The following is a 19,344-nucleotide window of genomic DNA, read 5'->3' on the forward strand; positions in this document are numbered from 1 at the left end:
GTGAATTAATACAACACCCCTGGATCACGTGATCTCTATTCCCAAATCAGCTTCCTGTTGAGCTTTTTAAATCCAACTGCCTGAGTCACCTGACTCCAGGTGCAGCTTTCAGATAAAATCCTTTCTGACATATGCTACGTTACGGGTGTAAAAAGAATTATACTGAACTAATTTATATCTTACATTGAGATCCTTATATGGACCTGCCCTTATTTGCCAATCAATTAAAATATTCAGATCCACTTCCCACCTTTGTCTCGACTTATGAACTCCTCGTTTAAAAGTTCCTACTTGTAATAAAGAGGACATCATCGAAGTAAATTCCTTTATAAGGAATTTCTATTTCAGTACAACATGGTTGATCCTATCTTATCCTTCAAATATGCTCTTAGTTGGAAATGGCAAAAAAGATTGCAATGAGTTATACGATATTTATTTCTCAGTTGTTCAAATGACATTAATTGACCCCTTTCATAACAATCTTCAACATTTATAATTCCCTTTCGAAACCAACTGTCCAGAAATTGATGACCCTTGGAAAAAGATAGGAGGATTTTGAATCAAAGCCATTCTGGGTGATGTACATCCACTTACACCAATTTCATCATTTATTTTATTCCATATATTAATCATATGTTTCAACAATAGTGTATTTTTATCACAAACCTTTAATTTTGAATCCCACGTATAGAAATGCATCTGCTTTCTCTCTCCTATTTTATTTGATGGCAATTTTTCCCTTTCAAAAAAAGAAGCAAGAAATCTCATTTGAGCTACTTGAAAACAATTTTTAAAATGAGGAAGCTGTAGTCCTCTCAATGCAGAATTTGCATTGGGTCACTTGTATCATGGGATTCATTAATAAATGGGTTCACATGACATAAGCTCATGATGCAGACTGTTTTCTGATAATGGAATACAAGAGGAGGGTTGTCTTGGTCTTCCGCAAGATATAGATCACAAGATACAAGGGCAGGTAGGCCCATTGAGTCTGTTCAACCATTCTTCCACTCAGCCCGCACTGCCCAGCTCTCTCCCCTTAACCCTTGATTCCTTGACTAATCAAATACCTGTCAATCTCTGCCTGAAATACACCCAATGACCTCAGTTCCACAGATTCACGACCCACTGACAAAATAAATGTTTCCACATCTGTTTTAAATTGACACCCTTTTATCCTGAAATTATGTCCCTTGTTCTAGAATCTCCTACCATGGGAAATATCTTTGCCATATGTACTATGTCGAGACCTTCCAGCATTTGAAATGCCGCTGAGGTCCCTCTTATCCTTCTGTACTCCAACTAGTACAGTCGAAGAGTCGACAATTGTTCCTCATACACTAACCCTTTCATTCCTGATATCATTCCAGTAAATCATCGCTGACCTTCTCCAACACCAGCACATCTTTTCTCAAATACGGCACCCAAAACTCTAATTTTGATTGAATGGAAAGTGAATTCTCCAACGACACAAACACAACAGTTAAATGATATTATGTCTTGTTAATATTTACAATAATTATTGAAAAGTCAATTAATAATTTTCAAGAGATGACCAAAGGATTCCAAAACACAGCAGCAATAGATATTCACCAAGAATGGTGACTTAAACAAAAGCTGATTTTAATTATCTTTAAACATGAACACGATTTACACTTTAACTTATCACTATTTTAAAACTTTAACTTAATTTACTTAACTTACACCCCTTCTAATTCTCAGTGCACGTGTGTGTAATGTGTGTGTAAGTTCAGAAAAGTTCTTTGGTTCACAGTCCAATCTCACTTCTCATTCTTCCAAGTTCACTGGTTGCAGGCGATTCTTATACTGTGTACAGAATTTAACATATATATATATATATATATATATATATAATATATATATATATATATATATATATATAAGTATATATATATATATATAAGTATATATATATATATATATATATATATAATATATATATATATAAGTATATATATATATATATATATATATATATATATAAAATATATGTATAAAGTTCACCAGGTTTTGGTCCTTGAAAGGTAAATGAGCACTGCTCAGGAAGGTTCTTGTTGTTTTTCAGAGAGAGGTTTTTTGTTCAGGGAAACATTAGGGTGTTTTTGACTCAATGTACCAGGATCTGAAGTCTGTTATCTCTTCAGAAAAGCTCTGATAGCTTTAGCGTGGAGCAGAGCTGAACCAGGACTTTGCAGGTATTTAAGGGACTGTGTGGGCAGGGTTTGTTCTGGACCAACAATCTCACCAAATGACTCTGCTTGAAATCAAGATTCAAACCATTTTGAGGAATACAACAGGAATTGTTCAACAAGAGCCTGGTGTTCCCTGAGGAGTTTTCTTTCAATAGTGGAAATGATTTTTTTAAACCCTGTTAATATTCCTGACACAGATCTTTGTATTTAACTTTCAGGTTGCTATCTGTTGTTAACTTGGAGGCCTTTAATGGGGTGACTGGGTGGAATCTTTGCTTTAACCAAGCAGTTTTCTTGCAATTTTCCAGCTGTAGGATGCGGTGTAGTTGCTTGCAAGTTTAGCAAGTGGGATTATGATGTGAAACTGCAAGTCACAGTGTTTTGTTTTTGAAAATGCAAATGTGAAAATTTTAACTTTAGTCTTCTTGGTTTGCTTAAGTTTACAGAGGAGATGTTGGGTCAAGCTGAGAAGACAGAGTTGGATGCTCATTTGGCGAATCGGCTGGGCAAAGCAGAAAGCACAAAGCGAGGGACTGAAAAAATAATGAAACAGACTGAATTGCCGTTGAACCAAACCCAGGTAAAGAATTTAATTTTGTGCTGTGTACTTAAGAGACCAAACGATTTGGGCTTTTCGTGGTGACCTATTTAAATGAACAAAATCTGATTAGAATAGAAGTTTATGGAATGTTTGGAAGTTGCCACAAAAAAAAATGGAGATATAAATTAGATGTTGTAATTAAGATAAATGAACAATTCAATGAGCCTGGTGTCACAGTATCTGCCTCCCTCTACCATATATCATCGTTAAACCTTCTCCCCAATATGAACCTGATGTCAAAGTATCTGACACAGTTAATCGTATATTCACGAATGTGAATCCTGTCTCATAGTTTCTGCCTCAGTTTATAGTACACCAACGTTAAACCTTCTCCCCACTGTGAACCTGGTGTAATAGTATTTGCTTCAGTCTACCATCCAGCACCATTTAACATTCTCCCCATTGTAAACCTAGTGTCACAGTATCTACCTCAGTCTCCCATACATCACCCTTAAATCTCCTCCCTACTCTGAACCCGGGGTAAATGTGTCTGCAATAGTGTAATGTGGATCACTTTTAAACATTCTTCCCCCTGTGAACCTGGTTTCACAATATCTGCCACATTTTATTGTACATCACTTTTAAACATTCCCTGTACTGTAAACCCAGGGTCACAGTATCTGCCTGAGTCTACTGTACATCACCATTAAACTTTCTACGCACTGTGAACCTGGTGTAACAGTACCTCCCTCGGTTTATTATACATCACTGTTAAACCTTCTCACTAATGTGAACTCGGTGTCACAGTATCTTCCACAGTTTAGCGTACACCATTGATAAACTTTCTCCCCCTTGTGAATCAAGTGTCACAGTATCTGCCTCAGTCTTCGTACATCACCGTTAAATATTCTCCCCACAGTGATCCTGGTGTTACAGTACCTGCCACAGTTTATTGTAACTGACAAGTCCGAAGCGGGACAGGCAGACACGGTTGCAGCGGTTGCAATGAAAAATTGGTTGGTTGGGGTTGGGTGTTGGGTTTTTCCTCCTTTTTCTTTTGTCAGTGAGGTGGGCTCTGCGGTCTTCTTCAACGGAGGTTGCTGCCCACCAAACTGTGAGGCACCAAGATGCACGGTTTGAGGCGATATCAGCCCACTGGCGGTGGTCAATGTGGCAGGCACCAAGAGATTTCTTTAGGCAGTCCTTGTACCTCTTCTTTGGTACACCTCTGTCTCGGTGGCCAGTGGAGAGCTCACCATATAACACGATCTTGGGAAGGCGATGGTCCTCCATTCTGGAGACGTGACCTACCCAGCGCAGTTGGATCTTCAGCAGCATGGATTCGATGCTTTCGGACTCTACTATCTCGAATACTTCGATGTTGGTGATAAAGTCACTCCAATGAATGTTGAGGATGGTGCGGAGATAACGCTGGTGGAAACGTTCTAGGAGCCGTAGGTGATGCCGGTAGAGGACCCATGATTTGGAGCCGAACAGGAGTGTGGGTATGACAACGGCTCTGTATACGCTAATCTTTGTGGGGTTTTTCAGGTGGTTGTTTTTCCAGACTCTTTTGTGTAGTCTTCTAAAGGCGCTATTTGCCTTGGCAAGTCTGTTGTCTATCTCATTGTCAATCCTTGCATCAGATGAAATGGTGCAGCCGAGATAGGTAAACTGGTTGAACGTTTTGAGTTCTGTGTACCTGATGGAGATGTGGGGTGGGGTGCTGGTAGTCATGGTGGGGAGCTGGGTGATGGAGGACCTCAGTTTTCTTCAGGCTGACTTCCAGGCCAAACATTTTGGCAGTTTCCGCAAAACAGGACGTCATGCGCTGGAGAGCTGGCTCTGAATGGGCAACTAAAGCAGCATCGTCTGCAAACAGTAGTTCACGGAGAAGTTGCTCTTGTATCTTGGTGTGAGCTTGCAGGCGCCTCAGATTGAAGAGACTGCCATCCGTGCGGTACCGGATGTAATCAGCGTCTTCGTTGTTGAGTTCTTTCATGGCTTGTTTCAGCATCATGTTGAAGAAGATAGTAAAGAGGGTTGGTGCAAGGACGCAGCCTTGCTTCAAGCCGATGTCAATGGAGAAGGGTTCGGAGAGCTCATTGCTGTATCTGACCCGACCTTGTTGGTTTTCGTGCAGTTGGATAACCATGTTGATGAACTTAGGGGGGCATCCGAGGCGCTCTAGTATTTGCCAAAGCCCTTTCCTACTCATGGTGTCGAATGCTTTGGTGAGGTCAATGAAGGTGATGTAGATTCCTTTGTTTTGTTCTCTGCACTTTTCTTGGAGCTGTCTGAGGGCAAAGACCATGTCAGTAGTTCCTCTGTTTGTGCGAAAGCCGCACTGTGATTCTGGGAGGACATTTTTGGCGAGACTGAGTATTATTCTATTAAGGAGAATCCTAGCGAAGATTTTGCCTGCAATGGAGAGCAGCGTGATTCCCCTGTAGTTTGAGCAGTCTGATTTCTCACCTTTGTTTTTGTACAGGGTGATGATGATGGCATCACGAAGGTCCTGGGGAAGCTTTCCTTGATCCCAGCAGAGCTTGAAAAACTCATGCAGTTTGGCATGCAGGGTTTTGCCGCCAGCCTTCCAGACCTCTGGGGGGATTCCGTCCATACCTGCTCCTTTGCCATTTTTCAGTTGTTCAATTGTCTTACATGTCTCTTCCTGGGTAGGGAATTCATCCAGCTCCAGCCTTAAGGGCAGTTGAGGGAGCTGGAGCAGGGCAGATTCTTGGACTGAGCGGTTGGCACTGAAAAGAGATTGGAAATGTTCTGACCATCGGTTGAGGATGGAGATCTTGTCGCTGAGGAGGACTTTGCTGTCTGAACTGCACAGTGGGCTTTGGACTTGGGGTGAGGGACCGTACACAGCCTTTAGTGCCTCATAAAAACCCCTGATGTCACCAATGTCAGCGCAAAGCTGGGTTTGTTTGGCGAGGCTAGTCCACCACTCAATTTGGATCTCCCAGAGTTTGAGCTGAAGATGGCTGCATGTGAGACAGAAGGCTCATTTTTTTCCTGGCCAGGATGGCTTTGCAAGGTGAGCCTGGTGGGCAGCTCACTTCTTTGCCAGCAGCTCCAGGATTTCCTGGTTGTTTTCATCAAACCAGTCCTTGTTTTTTCCTGGAGGAGAAGCCCAGTACCTCTTCAGTGGATTGCAGTATGGCCGTTTTCAGCTGATCCCAGAGGGTTTCAGGGGATGTGTCCATTAGGCAGTTTGCACCCTCGAGCTTTGCTTGGAGGTTTGCCTGGAAGTTTCCTCTCACCTCGTCTCACTGCAGGTTTCCAACATTGAACCTCTTTCTGGGAGCTCTATCTTCCTGAACTTTGGCTTGAAGCGAAGGTTGAACTTGCAGCGGACAAGCCGGTGGTCAGTGTGGCATTCCGTACTGGGCATGACCCTTGTGTGGAGCACATCTTGTTTGTCTCTATCTCGCACCAAGACGTAGTCCAGGAGGTGCCAGTGTTTGGATCCGGGATCCATCCAGGTAGACTTCAGGCTGTCCCTCTGCTGGAAAAGGGTATTCGTAATGACAAGCCACTGTTCTGCGCAGAGCTCCAACAGGAGGTGCTCATTGTCATGGCACTTGCCGACACCATGCTTGCCCAGGATTCCTGGCCAGGTTTCTGAGTCTTTGCCGATACGAGCGTTGAAGTCGCCAAGGATGACAACCTTGTCGGCTGTAGGGGTGTGTTGGATGAGGTTGCGCAGATCAGTGTCGAACTTTTCCTTTTCTGCTGGCTCCGCCTGGAGGGTTGGGGCATAGACCCCGATGAGGGTGATGCGTCGCTTGTTTTGAAGGGGGAGTCGCATGGACCTGATCCAGTCAGAGTGGCCTGTTAGGAGGTTTTTGAGTTTGGAGGCAATGGAGTTCTTGACCATGAAGCCTACACCAGATAGGCGTCGTTCAGCCATAGGCTTGCCTGACCAGTAGAATGCGTAGCCTGCGCCACATTCTTGGAGGCTGCCTGCATCTGCAAGGCGGACTTCGCTGAGAGCGGCTATGTCAATGCCAAGTCTGAGGAGTTCTTGAGCGATGAGGGCAGACCGACGTTCAGGTCGGTGGCTGTCAGCCTTGTCTAGCATGGTTCTGATGTTCCAGCATGCTAGCTTGAGCTTGTGTGCATCTTTTGAGGGGGAGGACGTGGACATGTCCTCGGGCCTGCGCAAAGGAGCTTTTAGGTGGAGTGCAGTGTGTGCAGTACTGGCCCCACCCTTTACACCCATGGTTCGATGGCGGCGCCCGTGCGGCCGTCCGTGCAGGTAAAGCAGTTTGTTTGGCCTTAAAACCTTCCCTGTGCCGGGAAGGAGGTAACGGCCCCGGTCCGGGCACAGGGAAGGTGGCGGCCCCAGTCTGGGAAGAGGGGAGGAGGAGGCGGCGGCCCTGGCCTTGGCAGAGGGAAAGCTGGCAGAGGCCCCGGTTCAGGCAGAGGTAAAGAGGCGGGAGCCTCGGTCAGGGCAGAGGAAAGGCGGCGGCCGCAGTCCAGGCTGAGGGAAGGCAGCGGCCCCAGTCCGGGAAGAGGGGAGGAGGAGGCGACAGCCCCGGTCTCGGCAGAGAGGAAACAGGCGGAGGCCCCGGTCCGGGTGTAATGAAAGGAGGCGGCCCTGGTCCAGGCGCAGGGAAAGGCGGCGGCCCCGGTCCGGGCAGAGGGAAGGTGGCGGCCCCAGTCCAGGCAGAGGGGAGGTGGAGGTGGTGGCCCCGGCCTCGGCAGAGAGAAGCAGGCGGAGGCCTCGGTCCGGGCAGAGAGAAGAAGGTGGCCCCAGTCCGGGTAGAGGGGAGGAGGAGGCAATGGCCCCGGCCTCGGCAGAGAGGAAACAGGCAGAGGCCCTGGTCCGGGTGCAGTGCAAAGCGGCGGCCCTGGTCCAGGCACAGGGAAAGGCGGCGGCCCCAGTCCGGGCAGAGGGAAGGTGGCGGCCCCGGTCCAGGCAGAATGGAGGTGGAGGCGGTGGCCCCGGCCTCGGCAGAGAGAAGCAGGCGGAGGCCCCGGTCCATGCAGAGAGAAGGAGGCGGCGGCCCTGGCCCTGCCATCTTGTTCATTTAATGCCTGGAACACGAAGCAGAGCCAATATAGATTGGAAGCATAGAGCAATCAGGCTGAGCCCAGGGCGCTCCACCCCATGACTGAGGACAGCAGCCGTGGATCTCCAGGTATCGTTCGGCCTAAGAAGGGAGGCAGGCCTCTCCAGCCCTGTTAAGCAACCTGCATAGGAGAAGGATACTCTGATATAAAACCTACGACCCAAGGATTGTACATTACTGTTAAACCTTCTCAGTGCTGTGTACCCAGTGTCACAGTATCTTCCACAGTTTATTGTACATTACTGTTAAAACTTCTCACTGTTGTGAAGCCATAATCTTAGTATCTGCCTCAGTCTACCATACATCATTGTTAAACCTTCTCCCCCTTTAAACCACTAAACCTGGTGTCACAGTATCAAACAGTTTATCGTATATGACTATTCAAATGTCACAATATCTGACACAGTTTATCGTTCATCACTGTTAAACCTGATCCGCACTGTGAAATTGGGGTCACAGTATCTGCCTCATTCTTCCATACATCACTTTTAAACCTCTCCCCACTGTGAACCTGGTGTCACTTTATCTACCACAGTTCATTTCACATCATCGTTAAACCTTCTTCCTACCGTTGTGAACATGGTGTCACAGTATCTGTCACAGCTTATCGTAAATCACTGTTAAACCTTCTCACTAGTGTTAATTCAATGTCACATTATCTGCCAAAGTCTAACATACATTACTGTTAAACATTCTCCCCACTGTGACATTATCTGCCTCAGTCAACTGTACATCACTGTTAATCCTTCTCCTCACTGTGAACCTGGTGTCACAGTATCTGACACAGTTCATCACTGTTAAACCTTCTCCCCACTGTGAACCTGGTGTAACAGTATCTGACACAGTTCATCACTGTTAAACCTTCTCCCCACTGTGAACCTGGTGTCACAGTATCTGACACAGTTCATCACTGTTTTCTCCCCACTGTGGTCTACCGTCACATCAAAAATAAAATTCTACCCTCGATGAACCCGGTGTCACTGTATCTGTTGCAGTTTTTCTTACACAACTATTAAACCTTCTCCACTCCATGAAACTGGTGTCACAGTATATGTCACAGTTTATTGTATATCACTGTTAAACCTTCGCACTACTGTGAATCCTGTCTCACAGTATCTGCCTCAGTCAACTGTGCAGCACCATTAAACCTTCTCCCCACCTTAAACCTGGTATCACAGTATCTACCTCAGTCAATCATACATCACTGTTAAACCTTCTCCCTACTGTGAACCCAGTGAAATAATATCTGCCTCAGTCTCCAGAAAATCACCATTAAAATTTCTCTCCACTGTGAACTCTGTGTCACTGTACCTGCAACAACGTATTGCGTGACACCATTAAACCGCCTCCGCACTGTGAACCTGGTGTCACAGTATCTGCCACAGTTTATTGAACCTCACTGTTAAACCTTCTCACACATGTAAACCGGTGTTACAGTATCCTTCTCAGACATCCGTATATTACAGTTAAAGCTTCAACCCACTGTGAACCTTGTGTCAAAGTATCTACCACAACTTATTGTACATCACTGACAAACGTCCCCACTGTGAACCCAGTGTCACAGTATATGTCTCAGTCTACCGAACATCACCATTAAACCTTCTCTCAACTGAGAAACTGGTGTCACCCTATCTGCCACAATTTATCTTACATAAATGTTAAACATTCTCCCCACTTTGTACCAGTTCTCACAGTATCTGCCTCAGTCTCCCGTACATCACACTGAAACCTTCTCCCCACTGTGAATTCAGTATAACTGTACATGCCAGAGTTTATTATCTTTCTTCTTCTTCTTCTTCTTTGGCTTGGCTTCGCGGATGAAGATTTATGGAGGGGTAATGTCCACGTCAGCTGCAGGCTCGTTTGTGGCTGACAAGTCAGATGCGGGACAGGTAGACACGGTTGCAGCGGTTGCAAGGGAAAATTGGTTGGTTGGGGTTGGGTGTTGGGTTTTTCCTCTTTTTATTTTGTCAGTGAGGTGGGCTCTGCGGTCTTCTTCAAAGGAGGTTGCTGCCCGCCAAAATGTGAGGCGCCAAGATGCACAGTTTGAGGTGATATCAGCCCACTGGCGGTGGTCAATGTGGCAGACACCAAGAGATTTCTTTAGGCAGTCCTTGTACCTCTTCTTTGGTGCACCTCTGTCACGGTGGCCAGTGGAGAGCTCGCCATAACACGATCTTGGGAAGGCGATGGTCCTCCATTCTGGAGACGTGACCTACCCAGCGCAGTTGGATCTTCAGCAGCATGGATTCGATGCTGTCGGCCTTTGCCATCTGAAGTACTTCGATGTTAGGGATGAAGTCGCTCCAATTAATGTTGAGGATGGAGCGGAGACAACACTGGTGGAAGCGTTCTAGGAGCCGTAGGTGATGCCAGTAGAGGACCCATGATTCAGAGCCGAACAGGAGGGTGGGTATGACAACGGCTCTGTATACGCTAATCTTTGTGAGGTTTTTCAGTTGGTTGTTTTTCCAGACTCTTTTGTGTAGTCTTCCAAAGGCACTATTTGCCTTGGCGAGTCTGTTGTCTATCTCGTTGTCGATCCTTGCATCCGATGAAATGGTGCAGTCGAGATATGTAAACTGGTTGACTGTTTTGAATTTTGTGTGCCCGATGGAGATGTGGGGGGGCTTGTAGTCATGGTGGGGAGCTGGCTGATGGAGGACCTCAGTTTTCTTCATGCTGACTTCCAGGCCAAACATTTTGGCATTTTCCGCAAAACAGGTCGTCAAGCACTGAAGAGCTGGCTCTGAATGGGCAACTAAAGCGGCATCGGCTGCAAACAGTAGTTCACGGACAATTTGCTCTTGTGTCTTGGTGTGAGCTTGCAGGCGCCTCAGATTGAAGAGACTGCCATCCGTGCGGTACCGGATGTAATCAGCGTCTTCGTTGTTGAGGTCTTTCATGGCTTGTTTCAGCATCATGCTGAAGAAGATTGAAAAGAGGGTTGGTGCGAGAACGCAGCCTTGCTTCACGCCGATGTCAATGGAGAAGGGTTCAGAGAGGTCATTGCCGTATCTGACCCCACCTTGTTGGTTTACGTGCAGTTGGATATCCATCTGTGAACATGGTGTCATAATATCTGTTTCACTGCACCATACATCACCATTAAAGCTTCTCCCCACCGTGAACCTAGTCACACAGTATATGCCAGAATTTTTTATACATCGCTGTTAAACCTTCTCACTGCTCTGAACCCGGTGTCACAGTATCTGTCTCAGTCCACCGTACATCTCAGTTAAACATTCTCCCCACTGTGAACATGGTGTCAATTTATCTGCCACAATTTATTGTATACCACTGTTAAACGTTGTCACTACTGTGAAGTCGGTGTCACAGTATCTGCCACAGTTTATTGTACATCATGTAAACCTTCTCCCCACTGTGAACTCTGTATATCATTATACACCAGAGTTTATTATTCATCACTGATAAAGATTCTTCCCACTGTGAATCTGGTGTCACAGTATCTGACACAGTTTATTGTACATTACTGATAATCCTTCACCTCATTGTGAACCCGGTGCCACAGTATCTGCCTCAGTCTTCTATACATCAGCATTAAACCTCTCTCCACTGTGAATCTGGTGTCACTTTATCTGCCACAGTTAATTTACATCACCTTTAAACATTATTGCCATTGTGAAACTGGTGTCACAATATCTGACATAGTTTATTGTACATCACTGTTAAACCTTCTCACTACTGTGAACTTGGTGTTACCATATTTGCCAAAGTCATCCATTCATCACATTAAACATTCATCCCACTGTGAACCCAGTGTCACGGTATCTGCCTCAGTTTCCCATACATAACCAGTAAACCTTCTCCCCACTGTGACCCCAGTTTTAATATATCTGCACAGTTTATTTTACAACACCGTTAAACCTTCTCCCACTGTTAATCTGGTGTCACAGTATCTGACACAGTTTATAGAACATCACTGTCAAACCTTCTCATGAATGTAAATCCTGTCTCACAGTAGGTCCCAGCTCACTGTACAATGTTAAACCTTCTCCCCACTGTGAACCTGGAGTAGCAATATCTGCCTCATTATACCTTACCTCACCCATAGACCTTCTCCACACTGTGAACCTGATGTAACAGTATTTGCCTCAGTCTCCCGTATATCACCATTAAACCTACTCCCCACTGTGATCCTGGTGTCACAGTATATGCCAGAGTTTTTTGGACATCACCATTAAACCTTCTCCACACTGAGAACCCAGTGTAACTGTATCTGCCTCAGTCTGCCGAACATCACCATTAAACCCTCTCCGAACTCTGAACCTGGTGTCGCAGTATCAGCCACAGTTAATCGTATATCACTATTAAACTTTCTTACTTCTGTGAACTCATTTTCATGGTATCTGCCAACATTTACCGTACATTACTGTTAAACCTTCTCACTAGTGTGAATCCTGTGTCATAGTATCAGTCTCAATCTACCGAAAATCACCATTAAACCTTCTCCCTAATTTGAACCCACTGTCACAGAATCTGCCTAAGTCTACCGTACATTAATGTTAAACCTTCTCCCTACTGTGAACCCAGTGTCTCAGTATCTGTCTCAGTCTTCCATGTATCACCGTTAAACCTCCTTCCCACTGTGATCCTGTTGTCACAGTATCTACCCTTGTTTATCTTACATTACTGATAAACCTTCTCCCGAACACAGTGTCACAATATCTACCTCAGTCTACTGTATATCACTGCTAAATCCTCTCCCCACTGTTTACCCAATTTCACAGTATCTGCCTCATTCAACTGTACATCACCATTAAACCTTCTCCCGACTGTGAACCCGGTTAAATAATATCTGCCTCAGTCTCCCAAAAATCACCATTAAAATTTCTCATCACTGTTAAATCTCTGTATCTGTATCTGCAACAATGTATCGTGTGTCACCTTTAAATCTCCTTCGCACTGTGAACCCGGTGTCACAGTACCTGCCACAGTTCATTGAACCTCACTGTTAAAACGTCTCACTAATGTGTACCTGGTTTCACAGTATCCATCACAGTCCACCGTACATCACCATTAAAGCTTCTACCCACTGTGAGCCCGGTATAAGTGTATATGCCAGAGTGTATTTTGTATCACTGATAAACCTTCTCCCCAGTGTTAAATTGGTTTCACAGTATCTGCCACAGTTTATTGTACATCACTGTTAAACCTTTTCATTGCACTGAACCCAGTGTCACAGTTTCTGTCTCAGTCCACCGGACTTGACCGTTAAAACTTCTCCCCACTGTGAAACCGGTACATCAGTATATACCAGAGTATATTATACATCACTGATAAACCTTCTTCCCCCTGTGAACCTGCAGTCATTGTATCTGACAAAGTTTATTGTACATCACTTTTAAACCTTTTCTCTTTTTTGAACCCGGTGTCACAGTGTATGTCTCAGCACACAACATTAAATCTTCCCTCTGTGAACCCGATGTAACAGTATCTGTCTCAGTCACCCGTATATCAACATTAAACCTACTCCCCACTGTGATCCTGGTGTCATAGTATATACCAGAGTTTATTATACATCACTGTTAAACCCTCTCCCCACTGTGAGCCCCATGTAACTGTATCTGCCTCAGTCTTCCGTGTACAACATTGAACTTTGTCCCCACTGAGATCCTTGTGTAACAGTGTATGCCAAAGTTTTATGTCCATCACTGCTTAACTTTTTACTGCTCTGAACCCGGTTTCACAGTTTCTCTCTCACTCTACTGTACATCACCATTAAACATTCTCCCCAATGTGAACACGGTGTAACAGTGTCTGCCTCAGTCTACTGTACATCACCATTAAACCTTCTCCCCAATGTGAACACGGTGTAACAGTGTCTGCCTCAGTCTACTGTACATCACCATTAAACCTTCTCCCCAATGTGAACACGGTGTAACAGTGTCTGCATCAGTCTACCGTACATCACCATTAATCCTTCTCTCAACGGAGAAACTGGTGTCACCCGATCTGCCACAATTTATCCTACATCAATGTTAAACCTTCTCCCCACTTTGTACCTGGTGTCACAGTATCTGCCTCAGTCTCCTGCACATCACACTTAAAACTTCTCCCCACTGTGAATTCGGTCTAACAGTGTATGCCAGTGGTTATTATACATCACCGATAAACCTCCCCACTGTGACCCCTCTGTCATAATATCTGTCTGAGTGCACCGTACATCACCATTAAACGTTCTTCCCGCTGTGAACCTGGTGTCACATTATCTGACACAGTTTATCATACAACAATGTTAAAGCTCTCACTGCTGTAAACCCAGTGTCACAGTATATGTCTCAGCCCACTGTACATCATTAAACCTTCTCCCCACTGTGAACCTGGAGTCACAATATCCGCCTCAATATACCTTACATCACCCATAGACTTTCTCCCCAATGTGAACCCAATGTAACAGTGTCTGCCTCAGTCTCCCATATATTTCCCAAAGATTGGTGAAATCCAGAGTAGGTCCCTTGCAGTCGGAATCAGGGGAATATATAATGGGGAATAAGGAAATGGCAGACCAATTAAATTCTTACTTTAGTTCTGTTTTCACAAGAGAGGATACAAATAACCTCCCAAGGATGTTGGGAAACATAGAGACTAATGTAAGGGAGGAGCTGAAAGAAATCAGTATCTCTAAGGACATGGTCTTGGGGAAATTGATGGGATTGAAGGCAGATAAATCCCAAGGGCCTGATAATCTACATCCTAGGGTACTTAAGGAAGTGGCCATTCAGATAGCAGATGCTTTAAGAATTATTTTCCAGAACTTGATAGACTCAGGATCAGTACCCATGGATTGGAGGGTAGCTAATGTTACCCCACTATTAAAAAGGGATTAGAGAAAAAGCGGGGATTATAGGCCAGTGAGGCTTACATCAGTAGTGGGCAAAATGATGGAATCCATTATTAAGGATGTAATAGCGGAGCATATGACTAGCAGAGAAGGGATCGGACGGAGTCAACATGGATTTACAAAAGGTAAATCATGCTTGACCAATCTATTGGAATTCTTTGAGATGGTGACAGGTAAAATAGATGGGGGAGAGCCAGTGGATGTGGTGTACCTGGACTTCCAAAAGGACTTCGATAAGGTCCTGCATAAACCACTGGCTTCCAAAATCAAGGCTCATGGGTTTGGGGGCAAAGTATTGATGTGGATTGAGAACTGGCTGACAGGTAGAAGACAGAGAGTTGGGATAAATGGCTCATTTACTGAGTGGCAGTCGGTGACCAGTGGGGTGCCACAGGGATCTGTACTGGGACCCCAGCTGTTCACACTTCACATTAATGATCTGGATGAAGGGATTGGATGTAATATCTCCAAATTTGACACGAAGCTAGGAGGGGTTGTGTGCATGGAAGAGGGGGTCAGGAAGCTCCAGTGTGATTTGGATAAATTGAGGGACTGGTCAGATACATGGCAAATGCACCACAATGTGGATAAATGTGAGGTTATCCACTTTGGTAATGCAAACCGGAGGGCAGATTACTGTTTGAATGGCAATAGATTAAGTGATGGGGAAGTGCAGAGAGACCTCGGGGTACTTGTACACCAGTCTCTGAAGGCGAGCATGCAGGTACAGATGGTGGTTAAAAAGGCAAAAGGTATGTTGGCCTTCATATCAAGAGGGTTTGAGCATAGGAACAAGGATACCTTACTGCAGCTGTACAGGGCCTTGGTGAGATCCCACCTGGAGTATTGTGTGCAGTTTTGGTCACCTTATCTAAGGAAGGATGTTCTTGCAATGGAGGGAGTGCAGAGGCGATTCACCAGGCTGAATCCTGGAATGGCAGGAATGACTTATGAGGAAAGATTGCGCAAATTGGGATTGTACTCGCTGGAGTTTAGAAGATTGAGAGGGGATCTCATGGAGACATATAAAATTCTGGCAGGACTGGACAGAATGGATGCAGATGGGATGTTTCCAATGGTGGGAAAATCCAGAACCCGGGGCCATGGTTTGAGGATAATAGGCAAACCATTTAGGACCGAGATGAGGAGGAATTTCTTTACCCAGAGGGTGGTGAATCTGTGGAATTCATTGCCACAGAGGGCAGTAGAGGCAGGTTCATTAAATCTATCTAAGAGGGAATTAGATCTATTTCTTCAGTATAAGGGTATTAAAGGTTACGGAGAGAAGGCGGGGACGGGGTACTGAACTTTAAGATCAGCCATGATCTCGTTGAATGGCGGAGCAGGCTCGAAGGGTCGAATGACCTACTCCTGTACCTATCTTCTATGTTTCTATGTTTCTATCCCCATTATACCTACACCTCACTGTGATCCTGTATATACATCACTGTTAAATCTTCTCACTGCTCTGAACCCAGTGTCACAGTTTCTGTCCCAGTCTACCGTACATCACCATTAAACGTTCTCCACACTGTGTACACAGTATAACTGAATCTGCAACAGTGTGACGTGAATCATCGTTAAACTTCTTCCCCACTGTGAACCTGTTGTCACAGTATCTGCCACAGTTTATTGTACATCACTCTTAAACCTTCTCACTACTGTGAACACGGTGTCACATTACCTGCCTCTGTCTACTGTATATCACTGTTAAACTTTCTCCCTACTGTGTAACTGGTGTCACAGTATCTGGCTCAGTCTACCGTACATCACCGTTGATCTATCTCTCAACTGTTAATCCAGTGACACTGTATTTGCCACATTATATCGTACATCACCATTAAACCTTTTCCCCATTGTTGACCTGATGCCACAGCATCTGCTGTCGTTTATTTTACATCACTGTTAACCTTTCTCATGGCTGTGAACCCAGTGTTACAGTATCTGCCACAGTATATCGTACATCACTGATGAACCACCTCTCCACTGTGAACACTGCGTCACAGTATCTGCCTCAGTCTACCGTATATCATCGTTGATTTATCTCTCAACTGTGAATCCACATTATATTTGCCACATTATATCGTATATCACTGTTAAACCTTTTCACCACTGTTGACCTGATGCCACAGCATCTGTTGTAGTTTATTGTCTTCTTCTTCGGCTTGGCTTCGCGGATGAAGATTTATGAAGGGGTAATGTCCACATCAGCTGCAGGCTCATTTGTGGCTGACAAGTCCGATGCGGGACAGGCAGACATGGTTGCAGCGGTTGCAAGGTAAAATAGGTTGGTTGGGGTTGGGTGTTGGGTTTTTCCTCCTTTGTCTTTTGTCAGTGAGGTGGGCTCTGCAGTCTTCTTCAAAGGAGGTTGCTGCCCGCCGAACTGTGAGGCACCAAGATGCACGGTTTGAGGCGATATCAGCTCACTGGCGGTGGTCAATGTGGAAGGCACCAACAGATTTCTTTGGGCAGTCCTTGTACCTCTTCTTTGCTGCACCTCTGTCTTGGTGGCCAGTGGAGAGCTCGCCATATAACACGATCTTGGGAAGGCGATGGTCCTCCATTCTGGAGACGTGACCTACCCTGCGCACTTTGATCTTCAGCAGCGTGGATTTGATGATGTCGGCCTCTGCCATCTCGAGTACTTCGATGTTGGAGATGAATTTGCTCCAATGAATGTTGAGGATGGAGCGGAGACAACGCTGGTGGAAGCGTTCTAGGAGCTGTAGGTGACGCTGGTAGAAGACCCATGATTCAGAGCCAAACAGGAGTGTGGGTATGACCACGACTCTGTATACACTAATCTTTGTGAGGTTTTTCAGTTGGTTGTTTTTCCAGATTCTTTTGTGTAGTCTTCCAAAGGCACTATTTGCCTTGGCGAGTCTGTTGTCTATCTCGTTGTCGATCTTTGCATCCGATGAAATGGTGCAGCCTTGTGAACCCGGTGTATCAGTATCTTCCTCAGTCTGCCATACATCACCGTTAAACCTTCTCACTACTGTAAGCCCGGAGTCTGAGTACCTGCCTAAGTCAATCATACATCACCATTAAACATTCTCACCTCTGTTAACCTGGCGTCTCAGGATCTGCCACACTTTATCTTACATCACCGTTAAACCTTATCTCCACTGGAAACTTGTTTTCAGAGTTTCTGCCACAGTTTATCATTCATCACTGATAAACCTTCACCCCACTGAGATCCCAATGTAACTGTTTCTGCCTCAGTCTGCCATACATCACCATTAAACCTTCTCCCAACTCTGAACCTGGTGTCACAGTATCAGCCACAGTTAATCATACATCACTATTAAACCTTCTCACTTCTGTGAACTCATTTTCATGGTATCTGCCAACATTTACTGTACATCACTGTTAAACCTTCTCCCTACTGTGAACCCAGTGTCTCAGTATCTGCCTCAGTCTCCTGTGTATCACTGTTAAACCCTTCCCACTGTGAACCTGTTGTCACAGTATCTGCCACTGTTTATCTTACATTACTGATAAACCTTCTCCCGAACAAGGTGTCACAATATCTACCTCAGTCTACTGTATATCACCGCTAAATCCTCTCCCCACTGTTTACCCAGTTTCACAGTATCTGCCTCTTTCTACCGCACATCACCGTTAAACCTTCACCCGACTGTGAACCTGGTGTCACAGTATCTACCTCAGTCAACCATACACCACGTTAAAACTTCTCCCTACTGTGAACCCGGTGAAATAATATCTGCCTCAATCTCCCGAAAATCACCATTAAAATATCTCCCCACTGTTAAGTCTGTGTCTCTGTATCTGCAACAATGTATCACGTGTCACCTTTAAACCTCCTCTGCACTGTGAACCCGGTGTCACAGTACCTGCCACAGTTCATTGAACCTCACTGTTAAACCGTCTCACTAATGTGTACCTGGTTTCACAGTATCCATCACAGTCCACCGTACATCACTGTTAAAGCTTCTACTCACTGTGAACCGTGTATAAGTGTATATGCCAGAGTTTATTTTGTATCACTGATAAACCTTCTCTCCATTTTAAACTGGTTTCACAGTATCTGCCACAGTTTATCGTACATCACTGTTAAACCTTTTCTTTGCACTGAACCCGGTGTCACAGTATTTGTCTCAGCACATAACGTTAAACCCTCTCCCCACTGTGAACCCGATGTAAACTCTTTCAGCCTCAGTGTCCTGTGTATCACCATTAAACTTAGTCCCCACTTTGATCCTGGTGTCACAGTATATGCCAAAGTTTTATGTTCATCACTGTTTAACCTTTGTATTGCTCTGAACCCGGTGTCACAGTTTCTGTCTCACTCCACTGCACATCACTGATAAACCTTCTCCCCACTGTGAACACAGTGTAACAGTATCTGCCTCAGTCTGCTGTACATCACCATTTAACCATCTCCCCACCATGAACCTGGGTGTATAGTATCTGACACTGTTTTTCGTCAATTACTATTAAACCTTTCATTACTGTGAACCCAGGGTCACATTACCTGTCTCAATCTACCGTATATCACCATTAAACCTTCTCTCCACTGTGTACCTGTTTTCACAATATCTGATATAGTGTCTCAAACAGCAATGTTATACCTTCTCACTTCTGTGAACCCGATGTCACACTATTTGCCTC

This window comes from Narcine bancroftii, chromosome 11 (assembly GCF_036971445.1).
Source record: "Narcine bancroftii isolate sNarBan1 chromosome 11, sNarBan1.hap1, whole genome shotgun sequence".
In the NCBI taxonomy this organism is placed as follows: domain Eukaryota; kingdom Metazoa; phylum Chordata; class Chondrichthyes; order Torpediniformes; family Narcinidae; genus Narcine; species Narcine bancroftii.